We start from the raw sequence: 19,017 nt of genomic DNA on the forward strand, positions 1-19,017 counted from the left end.
ATTGTTGCAGTACCAAAGAAATGATAGTTGGTAGAAATATTAAGCTGGAAAGCAAATGAAACTTTCTCCTGGGGAAAAAAATTCTGTACGTAAAAGAGAAGACTGAATTAATATTGTAAATAATAACATGACTGAAAGGAAAGGTTGGCTGATATGAAGGCATAAGGGGAATTCTTTGGCAAGATGCTTTAGCTTCTCAATAAAAAAAGTGGTATGTCACTATGTTGCTTAACTTGTATAGAAGGGAAAAGTTGTAGTGAGCTTGAAGTGCAAGAATATTCTGACACTGTGTGCTACACAGCCCTATCTGGGTCCTGATCTGTCTACCATGACTTCTGTACCTCTGAATGCAATTTCTGTGTTCTAGCTTATTTACCAAGCCTTTCACGACTGTGGTTTCTTCCTTGAAGACTGGTTGCACATGAAGAATTCTGCCCTGGCTTGGGAGGCCAGGACTATCAGGTGCTTGAAGAACAGGCAATCTGGGATGACAGAATTTGCATGTGTAGCTTATCACAGTGGCAGGGCCAGTAGCCTTAGCAATGCAAAAGTATTTTGTAAAAAATGCTGTGAGGGCAAGTATTGAACAGAGTTACCTCTCTTTCATCCATAGCAGAGCAGGATTTATCTTTTCTTGTGATAAGACAGCAGCACTTGCTTACTCTTCTCTAAGTAAAAACTCTTGATGAGGCTGGGTATTTCGAGGTAAACAGAAATAATTCCAACATTCCCCGTCCCAAAATTGCTTTTCCATCTGAATTGCAAATTAGATTTTTTCATTATAGTCTGAAGCAATAGCAATGATCCAAGGTGATGTGATGTATATTCACTTTGCGGGAAGATGCAGTTAGAGGTGTTACAGACAGCAGTCATTGCAGACCAGGGATCAGAGCTTTCCATTTGCTCAGGATCACTTGGTTTCCACCAGAGGGAAAGTACAACTGTGTAATGCACTGCTGACAGTATGAGCACTTCTTGAATGAAGCCTGTGGTAAAACAGCAGTACTTATGTGTGGAGTTTGAGGTGCTCACTAAGAACAAGTACCTCTGATGAAAGGAATGCTTTTCTGTGACTTTTATTTATTTATTTATTTTTAACAGAGAATACACTGTATTTGATAGAAATTTTTTTTTTATTTTTTATTTTTTTTTCTATCCTGAGAGAACCTTAGACCACCCTTCTACAGAAGAATCTTAAAAATTATGCAGGAGGGTTTTTCAAAATGGCATTGATTATTTTCTGGAAGGAATCTGGGAATTAGCAATTAGCGTTCTTCTTCTCTACATCCTCTGATGTGATCTCTCAAAAGTTAGGAGAATCATAAAAGTCTGAGCTTTATACATCTAAAAAGAAGGTTATCCAAGATACCTCCTCATTTTAGACTTTTTTTTCTCTTCTCTCCACTGAGTTAAACTTAGGTGGGACTGTTTCCTAAACAAATATGTTATGTAATTTCTTCCTAGGGTACCTTACCTGTCTTTCAACTGCCAGAACAATGCATGTATAGTAGGTAAGAAAATCATATCAGGCAGCCCTATGCCTGCTCAGCACATCTGCATTTATGCAACTGAATCTTGGTGCTCTCTCAGTGTTGTTGGTATTAAATCATGTCCTCCTACATACAAAACCTATTTAACCAGATGAAAGCACAATTCCCCATCCCCGTAGCTGATGGCATTAATCAGTAAATAGCAAGTTGTTACAGGGAAAGAAGTCCTACTCGTGTGCGGAGGGAGATAGCAAACTCTGAATCAGAATGTCCCTTAAATATATAGTTGGTCAGAGTAAAAACAGCAAAAATCATCATGATCTACCTGAATCTGTGTAACTTGGGTGTTACCAATTGCATCTGAATTGAGTTCAACTGATTCAGACTTCAGCAGTTTGAGAAAATTTCGGCAGAATAGGAAAGGCATATTGAAGTGGAGTGCGTTTCAAGAAGTAGATAAATTTTCTGCTTTGGAAAGAAAAGTTTTTGTAATAAAAAAAGTGTTATTAGAGGACTAACAATCACACGTTATATTCCTGATCTTCATTCTATTTTTTGCAAATCGAACATATCTCTCTGGATATTGTGCTTCATCCTGGCTGCAGGTTAGGGAGACTGGTGTAAGAAGTACAATAGGAAAAGTCTGTAGGAAGAGCTGTCCACAGTAGAGCTGTTTTTCAAGTTCCTTGTTGGTAGAGTCTTGGATAATATTGGACTGTTCTGTATACGCTGTCTGTGAGCTCACTGAAGAATAGGTATGGGAAGCCTGATTAATATATGTGAATTATACAATGCATAATTACAATATATAATATTTGAAATATATATAATGAATTATATATAATACATGAAAGTTATTTATTATATATAGTTATTATCTATTACCTGTAACTGAAAAAAGCAATCTTCATATCATCTTTCAGATGTAAAAACCTCTACTTCACTTGCTGTGTACTTTGCACTTCTTATGACAAAATGTGGATTTCTGAATTAGAATCAAATGGAATATGAGCCTGACTAATTGAAACCCATGTTTTTCTAACAGTCATTTCTTCCCACTTTGTGAAATCAATGTGTGAGTGGTTATCTTTTATTCTTATTTCATCTTAAATCTAATCTATGAATTTTAACTAATTACATCGTTCATGCTGCACTTTTTAAGCGGTGCTTATTCACTGTTCAGTCACACTGGCAGTTTGGGATGAGGGAGTAGTTTCTAGAAAATGGAGTAGAAAGACATTTCCATAGGAAAAGTAACTCTGAGAAGTGTTTGACAGAGTGTGGATAACTTATGTGTTTGGAAGATGCAAGATGTATAGCAACTTCCTTGGCAGGACTCAAGGAAAAACGTGATATTTGAACACCAGATACACAGAGATGCTACAAATGTTGACTGATAGCAACATTTCAGCATAATCCTTCTCCTCAATGGTGTCGTATCCTCTGATATATACTGAGCTGGTGTCTGGTTTTACTCTATACCACAGAAAATATGCAGGCAATAAGAGAAAATATTAGTGTGTGTGCATGCATGTGTGTGAGAGACAGAATGAGAGAGGGAATACTAACCAGTGACCTTTAATGGAGGGAGTCAGAAACAATCAACTTCACATCATAAGATCAACTGAATGTCAGAAGCTTTTCAGAGGGGCAACCCTGTTCAAATTTCTAATTTAGCTCTATTTTTTGGGCTTCCTATACAGAATTCCAGCAACACACCTTCAAGTTCCTGTGAATCATCATATAAAACACAATGGAAAATCTAGGCAGTGGTTTAGGATGTCTGCATCTGGGCAATTTACAAATATCAACTTCATTTTAGTAAAGTGGTGGTAGAGGGTTGGTTTTTTTTGTTTATTTGTTTGCTTGGGGCTTTTTTTGGCATCACATGCATCAGAATTTTATTCTGCAATGGCTGTATCTATTAGCATCAGTGAAGACCTCCAAGTCTTACATAATAATGCTATGAGGTCTTCATAGATTTATTTTATACAACCTGCTCTTCCCTCATATTAGAGCTGGACTACTCTATCCAGAAGTTTGCTAAAGGCTCTGTACAATACCCAGCAGCTTATGGCCAGAACATGTTTCTTTTTAATACTCAGGTCATAAAGTGCCTATTAAGAGGACATTAAAGCCAAAGAAAATCTATCTAAAGCCTCAAATGGGCACTGGATAAGGCACACACTAGAGAATATACTATATAAGCATGCTCATAAATCATTAAAATTAAGATAGGATCTATCACTAATAAGTAAAGTTCAAGGACAGCCTCTATCTTGCTAAATTATCAAAATTTTGCTGCCGATTAGCATATCATTTAGAATGTAAAATGACTATAGGATGGTGGTTTTTTTTCACCATGCTTGGTAACAGCATATTATACAGAATAAGCCTTAGCAACTGTTCTAATATGCAATAATAATGCTGGAATTATTCTTTGGGGGAGGTTGTTGCATTAAGCACCAAGTAATTAATAGTAAATTGTGCTGGAAACTCTTGGAAAAAAGACAAATTACATACACTTTTGTACTTATACTCAGCAAGTCCCATGTAATTAACAATATTAAGATAAATATGAGAGTAATTATTAATGATGAGATTAACTTCACATCTTAGCGAAAACAGATGTATTTCATCTTATGTGTGTGGTAGGAACTGAGTCTTGATTGTAATTTCTAAAAATATCTGATGTTGCTTCATGGAAAACTTCTTCATACAGTGCTATTATTATATTATAGGCAATCTTTGACATTTGTCATGACAGATCTCAAGGCATGAGATCAGTTTTGCTGGATGTGCTGGGAGGTGTTTTGTTGAAGGAAACTGCCTAAGAACATGAAAAACTCATTCTAGATAGTGGAGGTCAGAGCCCTCCGTAAGCATTATGCTCCAGTGACCACAAAGTATATTTGAAATTACTACTGAGAAGGGATTTGACCCACTTAGCAGTGCGTTAAGACCAGGTTCATGAATTTTCCTTGTGTTTTAATGGTTAGTAGGGCACTGTCCAGATAGGGAAAGACATTGCATAACAATGGAAAGTAACTATTTCAAATGAGAATTGAAGGGCAATGTATCCAAATGAAAGTTCAAAGGGAAGAGAAGGATGAATAGGACATCTTCTGTGTTTGAATTTGTCTTGAATATCTGTAGTGCTTGCTCGAGTGCATTTGCTTTGTGCTTCTGGGACTGTCTAGATGTTAGAGACTATGTGCAGATTATCTTTGAGTTTAGAATACTTGGTTTCAAACTCTAGGTCTGCTTCGGACTCTTTTATCCAGTGTCCATCCCTGCCACCTCCTAATAGCTCAACATCCATTCTCTTGCTCTTTGAAGTCTGCTGATAACAGGGAATATAATATGTGTTTTTATTCATGTACCCAGGCAACATCATGGCTAAAGGACTGTGGTCTCAGGGGAAGGTCTGTGTCTCTCAAATCACTAAGATCTGTGTCCGTATTTAAACAGGTCCTTCATGTACTGACTTTAAATTAAAAGACAAACATGACATCTCCTTGTTGCCAATCAAGAACATTTTGCTTGTTAAAACCTCCACCAGGACAGAAATAAGATTTTGTCTATTTCAATACAATGAATTAGGGGAAGTGCTTATAATCCTGCCTCATCTGACCTGGCTGGCAGATACAGAGGAGCAATCACCAGCGCTTCTAGGTTAATTAATCAAGACTCTCAGAAATGCAGATTCTTAACAGCTTTGGATGCCTTTCACCTTTCCTGGTTTGAATCCAGCTCCGATCAGTAGGGATGGAGGGATACAAGTGATTTCTGCTTGTTTCGTTTGGTACTGACAAGAACTGGTGACCTCAGTTGAGTTTCTGTTTCATTAGGCACCTACAGGTTTAATATCAGAGTTATAATTAGTCATCTCAGTGAGCAGGCTTGGGCCAAATATGTGGCAACACAGGCACCAGAGCAAGTGCCTTTAGGTCATGCTGGAGGGACTTTAATCTGTGATTGATTGGACATTTTGGGTTTCATAGTGTGCTCCATACTTGCTCTCATTTTCCATTGCTTGCTCTCTTACACGCTCCCTCTCTGAGGGAAAGGGGAATTAAAGGATATCATTTTCTCTGTCAATCAAATAGACTAGTGACTCTCATGAGAACTCAACTGTACTCAAAGTCATTCAGCTTTTTTTCAAACCATAAAAATAATAGAAAATTGGCTTAGTCCTGAAATAAATTTCCCTCTGATATATATATATATATATATTTATATATATATGTATGTATGTATATATTGTTTATTTGCTTGTTTGTTTTTGCAAATATGAAAACATTTTGGTATCTTTTTCAAGGGAAAATAATTATCTCTGAAAGATAGAGATTGAATGTATCTCAGTGGATTTTTAAGGCTTTATGATGGGGGTCTGTATTTTCTGATGTGTCTGTGCAATGCCTGACAGAAGAGAATGTTGCTCCTGCTTATGGATCTGCAAGGTGGTTCCTGAAGGAACCATGACAATGTTGTATCATTATTTAATGTAATTTTGTGTGTTTTCACACATGTACAATGTATTTCTGATAAACTACAAACCCTTAGTAGGATTTAAAAAGACTTAAGGGAAGGCAGACACAGAAGTAGGGAGCTATTAGAGGAAATTGTGAAGGTCATGGAAGATAAGAGGCAAAAAAATTAGAGAAATGAGAACCTTTGGGATAATTTTTTTTTGTTATTCTTCTCCTGTAGTACATAATTAAGTTGTTTAAACCTGCAGCTTGAAATTTCCAAGGAGAAAAGCATGTTTCTTGAGACCATTGAATGCAATTCTTCACCTGTTTGAAGTGGTAACAAGATGATTTTTCAGGTGCCTCTGGTGATTACCTCTTGCATTTCCTTATCACCCAAGATGGTGCTTTGTTTTGTGAAGGATCATGGCATTTTCCTTTGAAATTTGTAGCTCCTGATGTGCCTGCCAACACAAAAATGAAAGAATTTGGGCACCTTTATGCAGGAACCTTGAATCCTATCATCTTGGGAACTGAAAATGTTTAAAGTCCTCAGGAAATACAGCATTATTAATGCAAGATCTCCACTGTGTGCTGAACTCACAGTTTGTTAGCTAACATCTCTGGCTTGATGTCCTCATGGGCAATAATGACTGAGAAGACACTGAGAAGAATGACTTTTTATCGTGTCCACAAAAGTACTGCTTTAGCAACTGTAACTTGTGCTTTTAAAGAGGATGTCGTCAATGTAAAGGGCAGCTCTATTTTTCTCTGTGACTAAAGCAGAACCATTACTGTCCAGAAAAATGACAGAGGAATGGATTTACTGCTTTAAGGGCTACTCAATAAGTCATTGGTTTCAGTGGAAAAGCGTTTGCCTAATTTATTGAGGAAGCAATCAGTTACTAGAAAATACATCTCATACATGAAAGTAGGCATTTGGGTCTCTGCCCAGCTCAACCAACTGACCTGACAGCAGCAGGTGTCCATAAGCGTAGACCAGCACTGGTAGTCCCTGACATAAAGGTTGTGTTTTCTCTATTTTAATTAATTTCTTTATTGTGTGTTGGTTTTGTTTTTTGTTTTTTGGGTTTTTTTTTAATTTTTAATAGTGGCTTCAGAAGCAGCTGGGAATTACCAGTGTCGAAAAGATGCAAGCACAGCCTTGAGAGATATCTGAGAGATTGCACAGACAAAGGGGTTGAGCAGTAAGTCTGCTGTGGAATGGGCTTCTATTGCAGAGAGTGAGATCCAGGCTGCCCTTAGAAAAAAAGTGTCTAGCAGGAAGGCTCAATAATGTTTTTGAATAAGTATACTAAGTGTAGTTTAGTCAGTGACTGAAAGATTTAAAGCAAATCAGAACATGGTATACCTGTAGATAATTATGGGAATCAGAAACACTCTACAGTGATCATTTGACCTTTGCTTTTATGAGGGCTATTTACATCCAATTAAAAAAAAAAAAAAAAAAAAAAAAAAGCTAACGTGCAGTGAATAAATGAAAAATTAGCTTTATGAGCATTTCCAAGCTGGAACAAAACTGCTTCATATTTCCTATCTGAATGTGCTGAATTTGTACACTAATGGATAACAGTGGAAAAAAAAGTAGAATGACAGATATTCATTATTTACTCATTGCACTTCACTGATTTCAGTACTTTTCCTAGAAGTCATCTCTGAAATACTGTGGAGTAACATCCACTTTCCTTGAAAAAAAAAGTTGATTTTGAATCCTCATAGCCACACTGGAAAGTGTAAACTGTAAGCAAAAATCTAGGAGGAATTTTCTTCATTATTTTTAAAAAACAAACAAACAAACCCTTTTCAAAACATTTTTCTTTAACCTTTTCGTTTTTAAACTCATGTCATGGTTTTGATAGACATAATTCCTTGTTGCTGAAATCGCTGCATTGAAAATACCACGTGTGTCAGAAGGTAAAAAGGTTTCACTTCTAACGGTCAGATCCATTCTACAGGGTGTTGTCATACTATTGATTTCTTTTGAAGTTTGCATCTTCACTATTGACTTTCCTGGCAGTGGAGATATTTCCTGTGTTTTGGTATCATTCCTACTGGGATCTGGAGCTAAAGCACAAGCATTTGCCCTTTTAGTTCTTATTGTAAGTGCCGGTCAAACAATCTCTGCAGAAGCTGAAGAGTGGGTGTTTTTTTAAGTAAAAACTCAGTTTTCAATTAAATGCTACATTCGTATCATTCAGCTTTGAAAAACGTAATGTTTAGGTCAGAACACTTGAATTTCAAAGCCTCAAATAGTTAAATCAAGAAGCTGTTCTGCTTGGCTGGCAGAGCCTCCAAGCTGTCGTTCTCTTATCCAGAGTACAGCTCCAGCACTTGATGCATCTCCAGTAATGTTCCTACTTTCATGAGCAACAGATAGATTGTTTCCTTCCAGAGAAAATCTAATGATGCATCATAGAAAATGTACTACTCTCAAGATGCTTCATTTGCAAAGGCATTCAGGATATTTCATCTACAGGTCCCAGGAGGTACCACAGAAGAGCTCAGTATCCTTCCCAGTACCTTCTGTAATGGTTCCAGGGCGTACACTAATCCTTCCAAGTAGGTGTCATCAGTCCTGCGATTTTCTTTCTCTTTCTATTGATCCAAAACTTATTTTATAAGCTTCCTTGACATATTGTAAGCCTTATCTACTCATACAGGCTTTTGCTGGAGGCCAGTAGTTTGAGAAGGTTGAATTTCATTTTGTTGGTATGAAGGAATTTACTCAAACTGGTTCTTAGTTAATTTTGTGTCTTGTTAATTGATGTTATATCATTTTTGTACATGCATCCGGAGGGGATCTGCATTGAATCCATTTTTTTAAGGCATGGACAATAAGTAAAGTAACATAAGTAAGAACGCCCAAAAGTGTGTTCATCCCTTTCACCAGTGGTGGTTTATTCTAAAAAAATAAAAAATATAAAAAAAAGTGTGAATTCTTCAGAGGTTGCTAATTGTTCACTGACCCCAGGTGGAACCTCACCTCATAGGATATATCAGGCACAAGTTTGTCCCGGGATGCACACTGTGCTTCTTTTTGTTTGCTGACAGTATTTGATATTTCCTACCACCAACTCTGGGTGTGCAGGAGCACAGCTGAGGGAGAGCCTTGAGAACACTTGCAAAAATGTCATTTTGTGGCTTCTGATTAAAGGGACTTATTTGGAGGAATTTGTGGTTATTTTCTTTAAAAATAATAATAATAAAGAAGTAGTGATGGGTAAGAGAGTGCAGGATTGGTTGCAGAGCACATGCTTTTTCTATCTGGAGTTTCTCCTGCATAGCAGAAATAGTTTTACAAACTTAGGAGTTTGCCATATGTTGATCAGCGGGACTTTACTGTTATCTGAATCTATTAACCATAAGAGTCAGGTCTCCATAAAAAGCATTAAGAATTAAACAACTGATGCTACTAGAAGCACATACCTGCTAAACACAGTTCCTATCTTCCTAAATGATACTCAATTCATATCATGCATGTAAGTAGGTCTTGAGATACCTCTTAAGTATTTAGAGGCCAAAGGGGCCACCACTACAGATAATTTATTGCAGTGTTTTATTATCTTTCAGTAAGCTCACCACAATCCTTTCAGAAACATTGAAGACTATTGCTGCTTATGCTTTTTGTTTTTAGTACTACTGCACCGTTTACAATGCGGAGCTCAATAGGAGCTCAGTATGGACCTTTTCATTGAAAGATTTTCTTTAGGACTCATAGCATGTATGTACAGGATTTTCAATAAAGGTGCATTTTAAGCTGATATTGAACTGTGCTTCTTGTCACATGGCAAAGGATTTTTGTACAGGTTTTGCAGATTACCTTGTTTTTTGTTTCTGTGTGTTTTCTCTAGTTTCAACTCAATGTTTTTTTCTTCTCTTTTGCTTTCTGGAACATATTTGTCTAGTCAAATCTTGCACTGGGTATGGAAATCTTTTGTGGAATCCCTGAAGAGTTGATTGGAATGGCAGTACATTTGTTTGAATAAACACTGTGTGTAGAATAATCTTTCAGTAGTAATTTCCCTTTTGTGATTCCAGTTCCTATGGCCAACACAGCCTCATATTTTGCACACTGAAAATTTCTGAGACTTTTAACAAAAACATTCTTCATTTGAATGTACCCATTTTGAATGCTCATCATTTTTTATCTATTTCTCATTTTCCCTTAACTCATTTCTCTCTTCTGATTTCACTTTCCAAGTCCTTGCTTTCCCACTTTAGTTGATTGCTGCCGGGACTAAGGTTATAATTTAGTCAGTCTGTTCTCTGCTACTTGAAAAAAATCCTTTCTTCATGGATGGTAAATTTTTCTTGAATCTGTCTTTTAGAGTCTTTTTTTTTTCTTTCTTTTCTTTTCTTTTCTTTTTTTTTTAACCTTTGTGTGTATTGTTATGGAGTCTTCAGCTGCTGCAGTGTCCCCTCATCATTCAATGGAAATGTTTGCCTTCCTCTGACTTCCCTGTCTCACACCTTGCACTTCTGTGCTGCCTGTGACTCAATAGAATGGGATGCTTATTATTACGGATTACAAAAATGTGATCTACCTAGGATGATCTCTTCAACAGCTATATAGCCAGTGATACCTTCCACACATTTCCTGTGAAGTTAGCTAGCACTTGAAAGTCTGAATTCTCATTTGAAACCTCAGCCCCTGCAGAATTAGGGTGATAGTAAACCAAATGTTGGTATGTTTTAAAAAAAATGTAGATATGAGCCATTGTTGGGCTGAAAACATCACAAGAGGTGGAATGAGTGTGAAGGGCCATCTGAGCAAGGGTCTGGGCCACCTGCAAGATTACTGCAGTTATGAGTAGACTGGGCCTTTGATCATGTAATTAATTAGGATATAAAGAAGAAAAAATGGGTACAGAAAGGATAGAAAAGATTATACTCTATTATTATAAATGCTCCAGTACTGGCAGCTTTGGTAACAAACAAATGTAATTTTTTATTTACAAAGTTAAATTTTTTGTTGATATGCACCACTACTACAAGTCCAGAAAGAATGGTTTAGAGCTGAAACCACGAAAATCACTGTTTAGAGCCTGTTTAGGAAGGCTTACATTGAGAAAGTTGACTTTTTCAAAAATACCTTTAATCTGTACCAGTGACAAATTTTGAGAATAATCTTGTGCACTTACAGATCATATTAAAATACTCAAAGCAGTAGGTATTCATAGCTGCTATCAGGTACCAATCACCAGAACATCAGAGAATGGTATAAAAACTTCCTTAAATATTCCTCCATAATGCATAGAGGGGGAAATAATTCCCTTATTATTATGAGGAGACTGGCATCTTGAGAGTTGCATGCTGCTATTGCCAAAATATCCTTTCTAGTGCACAGTAATAATATTGCATACATGAGAATTCTGTGTTAAGTTTTATGTTCACTGTCAAAGAGAAACTGATCTGAGAACTACCTGGAAATGCTTGCTGACATGTGCATGAGCATGACTTTAACGCAAACTGCATAAATTCAAAATAATTGATATTTATACCTTCTGCTTTAAAAAGGTCAGATTCTATGAGACAAACAATTATGAGCTAAACTGACAGGGAGAAAGCATTTACATGGAAAAATGTAACAAATTAATTGGAATTTGCTCAAGAACATGTTAACATATGCCAAAAAGTCACAATCCCATACTCTGAAGCACAGAACCTATTACTTAAAAAATTCCTTAGCCCTTCTTAGATTGAAAAGAAAAGTAGCCAAATTTGTGTGTATGTATGTTTGTGTGTGTGTGTGTGTATATATATATATATATATATATATGCCTACTTGTGTGTGATAAATGAGAACATTAGAGGGAAAAGAATATGAAAATATAATAAAGGAAGCAAAAAGGCATGTAGAAGAAGAGATGCCACCAATATTTTTTTGAAGTACGGAAAAGCATGAGAATCATAGCAATAATATTCTTGCGTTACTGAGACTTCTCAATGATATTAACAGAAAGTTCAGTATTTCTGTTCCATTCTTCTAATACAATAAATATTAACATCAGATAATGACCGCCATCAGTATATCTAATAAATAAATATATAATATATATATAATAATAAATTATAAATATAAACATTTCAAGTCCAACGAAAATCTAGAGTAGTGATAAAAAGTAATGATATATAGTCATTAATATTGATTTATTCTAGTAAAGCAAAGTGTATTCTAGAGAACTTGAATAAAATCACCATGATACAAATATTTAAAAATGAATATGATTTGGATAACAACAAATCTGTTAGCTCTATATGAGATTTGGGCAAAATAAAGGCATGTCTGAAATGTAACTCTAGTAACAAATGAGTTAATGAGGAGGGAATTAATAAATGTAAGTCAACACAGCTTTATGGAAAAAAGGTTCTTGTTTAACTGAGCTGATACTATATTTCAAAATGAAATTACATGTCTGTTTTATAAATGTAATATCGTTGATAGGGTAGACCTCTCAGACACTTTGAACGATGCTCACATGAATATTGATTTATAAGGTAGAGTGATACAAAATCAATGGGACATACGTTGAATGCATTGAAAACTTGTTAAACAATGGATCTCCATGTCTAATTACAAAAAGAGAATTTCTGTCAAATGTCTTTTGTTTCCCATAAGAATGTGTTCTCAGCTCTACATTGTTTAACAAACGTATCAATAACTTGGAAATAAAAATCAGAATGTAATTATAGGCTACGTCTGTAAATAACACAAGCTTGAGGAAGCACGGAAAGGAGCAGATTGCTCAGTGATCCAGCAGTTTGAAGACATAAAGCAAACATTGTGTTGCAGCTGATCCAAATATAGGATTATTTGTCTGGAAAACAGAAATATTGCATCTACATGTTGAATGGAAAACTCTTGAAAGCAGTGGTAGAAAAGAGGTCATAGATGGTGTTCATTCTCCCTGAGAGTAGTCAGAAAGCTGGTACAATCTTTGAATGTTAAATGCAAGCAAACTGAGTAGAAGCAGTAAGGTTAAACTAGCTCTGTATTTGGCACTGGTGAGCCTACTGCTAAAATACTACTTGGTTCTGGTGTCTACACTTCAGATAGATATTGATGAACTGGAAGGGACTCAGAGAAGAGCCACATGAATGCTTGAATGCTTCGGAAATGTGCTTTGTTTTGAAAAGACTCAAGCAACTTCAGTTATCAAAGAAAAATTAGGGGGTGTCCTGAGTGCAATCTAAATATATTTGCAGAAGGGTATGGGCAGAAGGAATAAGTTTGATAAGGCTCTGCAGTGCAACAAACAAAGATGAAAAAATAACTCTGAGTTCAAACAGGATAAATGTCAACTAAAAATGCAGTGCAAAATTGAATACTGAGCAAACTAACCACTGGAGTAACCTTGTAAGGGTTGCAATGGATTTCCTATCACTGGAAGTTTTAAATTCTGCATTGGATTTATCTTAAGGAAACAGCACACACACACACACACACACACACACCAAAAAAAAAAAAAAAAAAAAAAAGCACTCTTGGCTCATGGATCAGAATGAGTAGCATGAAGACCTGTGCATTGTGCTATGAATGTCACACTAGACAATCACTGGAGCCATTTCAGCCTTTAAAAATCTATGAATCTTTTTCTCCATACTGACTCCAGGGGATGAAATTGAGCCAAGAGAAATAGAATATCAAGTAAAACCCTCTAGCAGTGACTTCCATTAATTTCTGGAATGGTCTCCCAAGAGGAGAACTGGAGGGAATACTGGGGGGACATTACTGGGTTATTTATATGGAGAGTGGTAAATATAACGGAAATAGTATCTCAACATTGAGACAGTGACCAGAGGAATGAGTTAAGGCATCTTTTCTTACCCTGTTTTTAACTCTGCTGAGTGTTTAACTGAACCATAGCTGGAAATGAAACATGGTGTCTTCAAAATTTGCTTAATTTTGCAAAGCGGTCAATTCCAGATCTTTGTCCTGCTACAAGAAGGAAAACTCACCTTTTGAAACCCAGGTGGTCACCTCTGTTCTCATCGACATTTTGTAGCTTGACCTGATTAACAAAAAGGAGGAGAGAGCTGAATGCCTTCCATCCAAAAGCAGGAGCAGCCATGAGGAGCTATGAGGACACTGACCCTGCATTCACTGGGGGTTTGTTTGAAACCCAGCAGAATTGTCATCTCTCCCTCCCAATATCCTCCCACTAATTCACCACCTCCCACACCATCCCAACCTGTTCTTTTCACCATTTTTTTTTTTTCCCATTTGCTACCATGTTTTCCTTTCTGAAGAAGGGCTGACTTTTAAGGGGCTTTCAAAGCAATGCATCTGGTTTAGCTTAGTACAGAAAGGGTGTTAGTTTCAGTTTATACTTCAGTGGATAAACATAGAGGAAGTCAGGCTATTTGAGTTAAAAGTAAATATTTATGGAGAAAGAAATGGATGTGTTTTTTTCTTTTTTTCTTTTTTTTGCAACCAATTTTCAGCAGAATGTGAAATAGGGAAAGCCAAAAATAACTTTAAGATAGATCCCAATATTTTTGTCACACGAATACCTGCAGTATCAAAGGACTGGCATGAATGAATTTCTTCCAGTTTGTATGTTTCTGTGAAACATATTTCCATTTCTAACTTTACATTGCACTTTCTTCTACTTCAGGAGGCCTCTGGTGGCTGTATATCTCATATGCAGTATAAACCCATCAGTGTAATGCTTTTTGTCATGTTTAGAAATTCATTGCTTTCAAATTCATGACATGCAAGTATCTGTCATTCAAACTTGTTCAGAAATTCAAATTCACTAATAGAACTCTTGCATGTTTCTATTTATTAAGGAGCAGAAGGGTGATGCTGAATACTGAAGTAAATGACAGCGATGATGTGGTTGCAGCTAACAAAGTAGTAACAATTCTGGTGTACCAGCAGGACAAAACTTCAAGATTAATAAAAACTCCCCAAGCCATGCATGTTAAATGCAGTCTCTTGCAGTGAAAAGAAAATGAATTTACCTTACAAATAAACAAACAAAATCATATATCTTTTCCCTAACTAAATTTATTACCAGGAAGCATGAAAACATTGAAAACATGTTGAGTTTTTATGATCCTCATGATACAAATTACAGATTTCTGTCTAGTTCTTTCCCTTCTGGAGGAGAAGAGGGAAAACAAAATACTGTAAGTCCTTGCTTTAGGCTATTTTTCTCTGAAAAAAAAAAAGGAATTGATGCTATTATAAACCATGTTCAGGTTGGAATGTCGCTGAATTTTAAGCTTTCTGAGTGTTGGTTGTTTCCTCCAAAGACAATAGAATACCTGTAAGGAGAGACTCAGGATTATACCCAGAGCTGAGATTTCCTGAAAAAAGGCTACTGAGGAAGTGCTGAGCAATATTTGCTATAAGTTGTTTGTACTGATACTCTTTAACTCTCGTCTCTTGAGTTTGCTGAGCTCTGCTGACTCGTGCTCCAGGGAAGCAGCAGTGGTTTTAGTCCCATGGCTAACTGACTGAAGCTACAGCAGTAACTTGCTGTTGTTGAGATTTAATTGAAAGCGCAGGGCTCTCTACATTAGCACCAAGTCCTGAGTGCAGGCAGAGTGCTCTCCACAGCTGACTGCGTCATGGGCTAATGCCAGCTCTCCTGCAGTTCCAAGCCAAAAATCGTGGTCTTTATGTACAAGAAAACCCAACAAACCCTGAGTAATACTTCAAGAGGAGGGAAAAATATCTGCAGTCTGTGTGTGTGTGTGTGTGTGTACGCTTTTCTCCCTTTCAGAGTTTGTTTTGGTCAGTAGATGTGTAGGTCATTTTGTTCACATAACCCAGCATCAGAACTGGATTTGGCTCGTTGTAACTCAGTACCCATCAGACAGAGGTGACACTCAGGTGTGGTCCTGAATATTTTTCTACCTCTTTCCTTGAGAAATGTGACGATTCAGATATCAACAAATTTGCAGCATTCAGCTTAGTATTTAGCTGGTTTCAGGCTTACCATCCAGGAACTATGTTCTGTGTGGATGTACCGGTTTTGCTCCATTGTAACTTGAGTTTCTGCCCTGTGCAGAAACTGCCCTGCAGCTTGAGTGTATGTGATTTACCTCAACTCAGAGAGGGAAAGATCTTCAGAGAGCACAATGTTATAATACGGAGTGCAGCAATGCCAAAATATTTTAAGTCTGAGCTTTAGCCAATTACTTTTCAAGGACAGGGTATTCTTCCCTCACTCCCAGTATCTGCAGCAAGCGCATCTGACTCATCAAAATCTTTCCAAAGCCAAATTGATTTCTTTTCTTCTGCTTTTTTTTTTTTTCCCCTCTCACTTTGGACACTGAAGTCAAACAAACATAAATGATTTTCCCTCCCAGAAGGCAGCTTATGAGGATTGTGTGGCACTCCCACAGTTTTGAAGGTGACCCTATCTTGCAGTGGCTTTTCCATGTGAAGGAGAAGTTCAGCTTTGCGGGGCTTCCCCACAGCTCTAGTGATGATCAGAGGCAGGGTCAGAAAGGATTCCTTTTGATCACTCACCCCAGGTATCTTGTTGCTAAGCATTTTGTGTAGTGCACATCTGTCCTGAGTCTTGTTCCTTGTGTCCCATCAGCTCCAGTGATGTTTGGGAATAGGTATAAAAATAGTCCTTCCCATATTTTCAGTGAAAAGCTAACAGATTCTGGTAAGCCATACTGTACTTTGCCACCCTTCCTGACTGCAAGAAAAATTGTGGAATTGATTGTATTTAGGTTCCCCAGAAGCTTTCCCCAGAAAGTGCACTCTTCTCTTAGTACTTTTCTGCAGGACATCCCATCAGCTTCCTCAGAAATAGACATCCATTTCTGGAGGTGAATGGTAGTTTCAGAAATAGAGAAAGCTGTAGGTTGGAATTGTTGGAAGATATTCTGTGGTTCAGTCCAGGTCTTGAGAATCTTTAGAGGCAGATTTCCACCACCAAAGCTCAGAAACAGAGCTGGTATCTAAAGCTTGAGTGTAAGAACTACACTTCTATATGGGCCCAGTTCCAAGGATGTAAGATGCTTTCAAAGCATAGATTACATTTAGATTCAAATTTAAAATACTCTAAAATGTTGGTTTACTAAATATTGTCCCTTCTACTTAGTCTCTATGTGCTTTATATGGTAGAGAAGACTGTTTGCTTAATCATGTATAATTCTAACTTTAGCTCAGGAAACATTATGCTTCTTCTTCCCTGATTATACCACCACTGATAACAAATCTGCTTCAAGATTTAAGATGATACTTAGCTCTGGTTTTTTGGGCAGTAAAAAGCTGCTCACAGTGTGAATGCTTCAGATACTGAGGCTTAGGAAGGATCATGGAAGTAAGGAAAGGAACATAGGATGCTAAAGATGGAAAGAGTCATGGATATGGATTTTTGCTGCTAAAAAAGCATATTTCTTTCAAAAAACCCCCCAACAAAGCGAACATGAAGAGCACTGGGAGACAGAACCTACTGTCCATCTGTTTCCAGGCTAAAAACTGATGGAGATTTTCATCCTCCAGCTGTAAATCTGAAGTCATCAGCTAGAACACACTCACACAAAAGAATCTCTTAAAAAGAAAATATTAATCCTATTTGCCAAGTAATTAAGAGAGAGCAATATCATTCTGTACATTATGTTTTCATTGAAATTCTTTATCTCAGTAGTATGGACAGAAAATATATTTCAATTATATAGATATGCATGTCTTTCATATTAGGTGGAAATGATTTAATACATGTTTCAGTTATCCATTTATTGATCTTAATGTATTTTTAATACGTAGACACCAGTCTCTTCTAACTGAGATATATCTGCTTTTCCCTAGCTGAGTTCTTCAAATTAGAAATAATTCTTTCTCCTTTACAATAAGGAATATATGGTGGGCTTCTGTCCTGTGGGCTGTACCTGCTATGAGCTGCCTTTTAATTTATGAGATTAATCTGTGATCATGAAAGAAGAACTGAATGCTAGTAGCAGAGCTTGGATATAGAGTGCAGGAGAAACAAGACTATGGAAAGAGTTTATTGCAAAAGATTCAATTGTAAGAGGAACCAGCAGCTGGCTTTGGATTTTTTTTCTTTTGTGCTATTTGACTATTTGAGACTGATTTTGGCAGAGAGAAGATTAAATAAGAGAATAGGCTTTTTTTCTTTCTTTTCTTTCCCAATAAGATAATTTTTTCCTACTTTTATTGTAATAATTGTAAACCCAAGCCTCCAGAAAGAGAAGATTTTCTAGAGATTTTTAAAAGGAAAAGAAGAAGTGTTAACAAATGCTTGAGAATCTGAGCTGGACCTCTATGGAAGTGCCACAATATGTCATTAAGAGTCCCCCTCAGGTGGTGAATCTCATACCATATAAATATATTTCCTTGATAGAAGAAAATAAGTGGGAAATGATAAACAGATCAGTCACAGTCTGAATTAAAGAGAGATTCTGGACCGCTTGCAACTTTCCTCAAAACCGTTCCTATTTCCTCATGCTCAGTACTGATTTATGGGATGATCAACATGGGTTGGGAACAGATAGAATTATTTCTGTAGATCCTTATTTGGGAAAGGTGGCACTCTGTGTTTGGAAAAACATAACACTTTTTGGTGTTTGTGATTACAAATACTTAATTTAGATGACTAAATGTGGGAGAATTTGCTTCTCGTCCATGTAGACTACTTTCTCTGCACCTCCTCCTACAGGCATTTCTATTCTCTTAGGAAAGAATTAAAAATGAGAGAGAATGTAGATGGGAATGACAAAAACTAAATTGTGCATTAGTTTTCAATGCAGGCTTTTTGGTTGTTTAAGTAGTAGGATAAGAGAGAACTTTTAAGAAGTGATGATCTGTCTTGCTCCACTGATTACATTAACATTTTGTATCTTATTCCTTCTGTCGGTCAATGGTAACCATAATTCCTCTTTTGTAAAGTGTTTTCAGATAATGAGTTTTGTGAAGGGGCTGTGGGCTGTTTGTATTTATTTCCTATGCTAAGATTCTCAAAGGAAATACTTTTTCTCCTTCTGAAACTGGAAGATGTAATAACTTTGTGAACACTGTCTTTGATATTAGGATTAAGGACGTA

This window comes from Tympanuchus pallidicinctus, unplaced genomic scaffold (assembly GCF_026119805.1).
Source record: "Tympanuchus pallidicinctus isolate F22 unplaced genomic scaffold, pur_lepc_1.0 scaffold16, whole genome shotgun sequence".
Classification (NCBI taxonomy): Eukaryota; Metazoa; Chordata; class Aves; order Galliformes; family Phasianidae; genus Tympanuchus; species Tympanuchus pallidicinctus.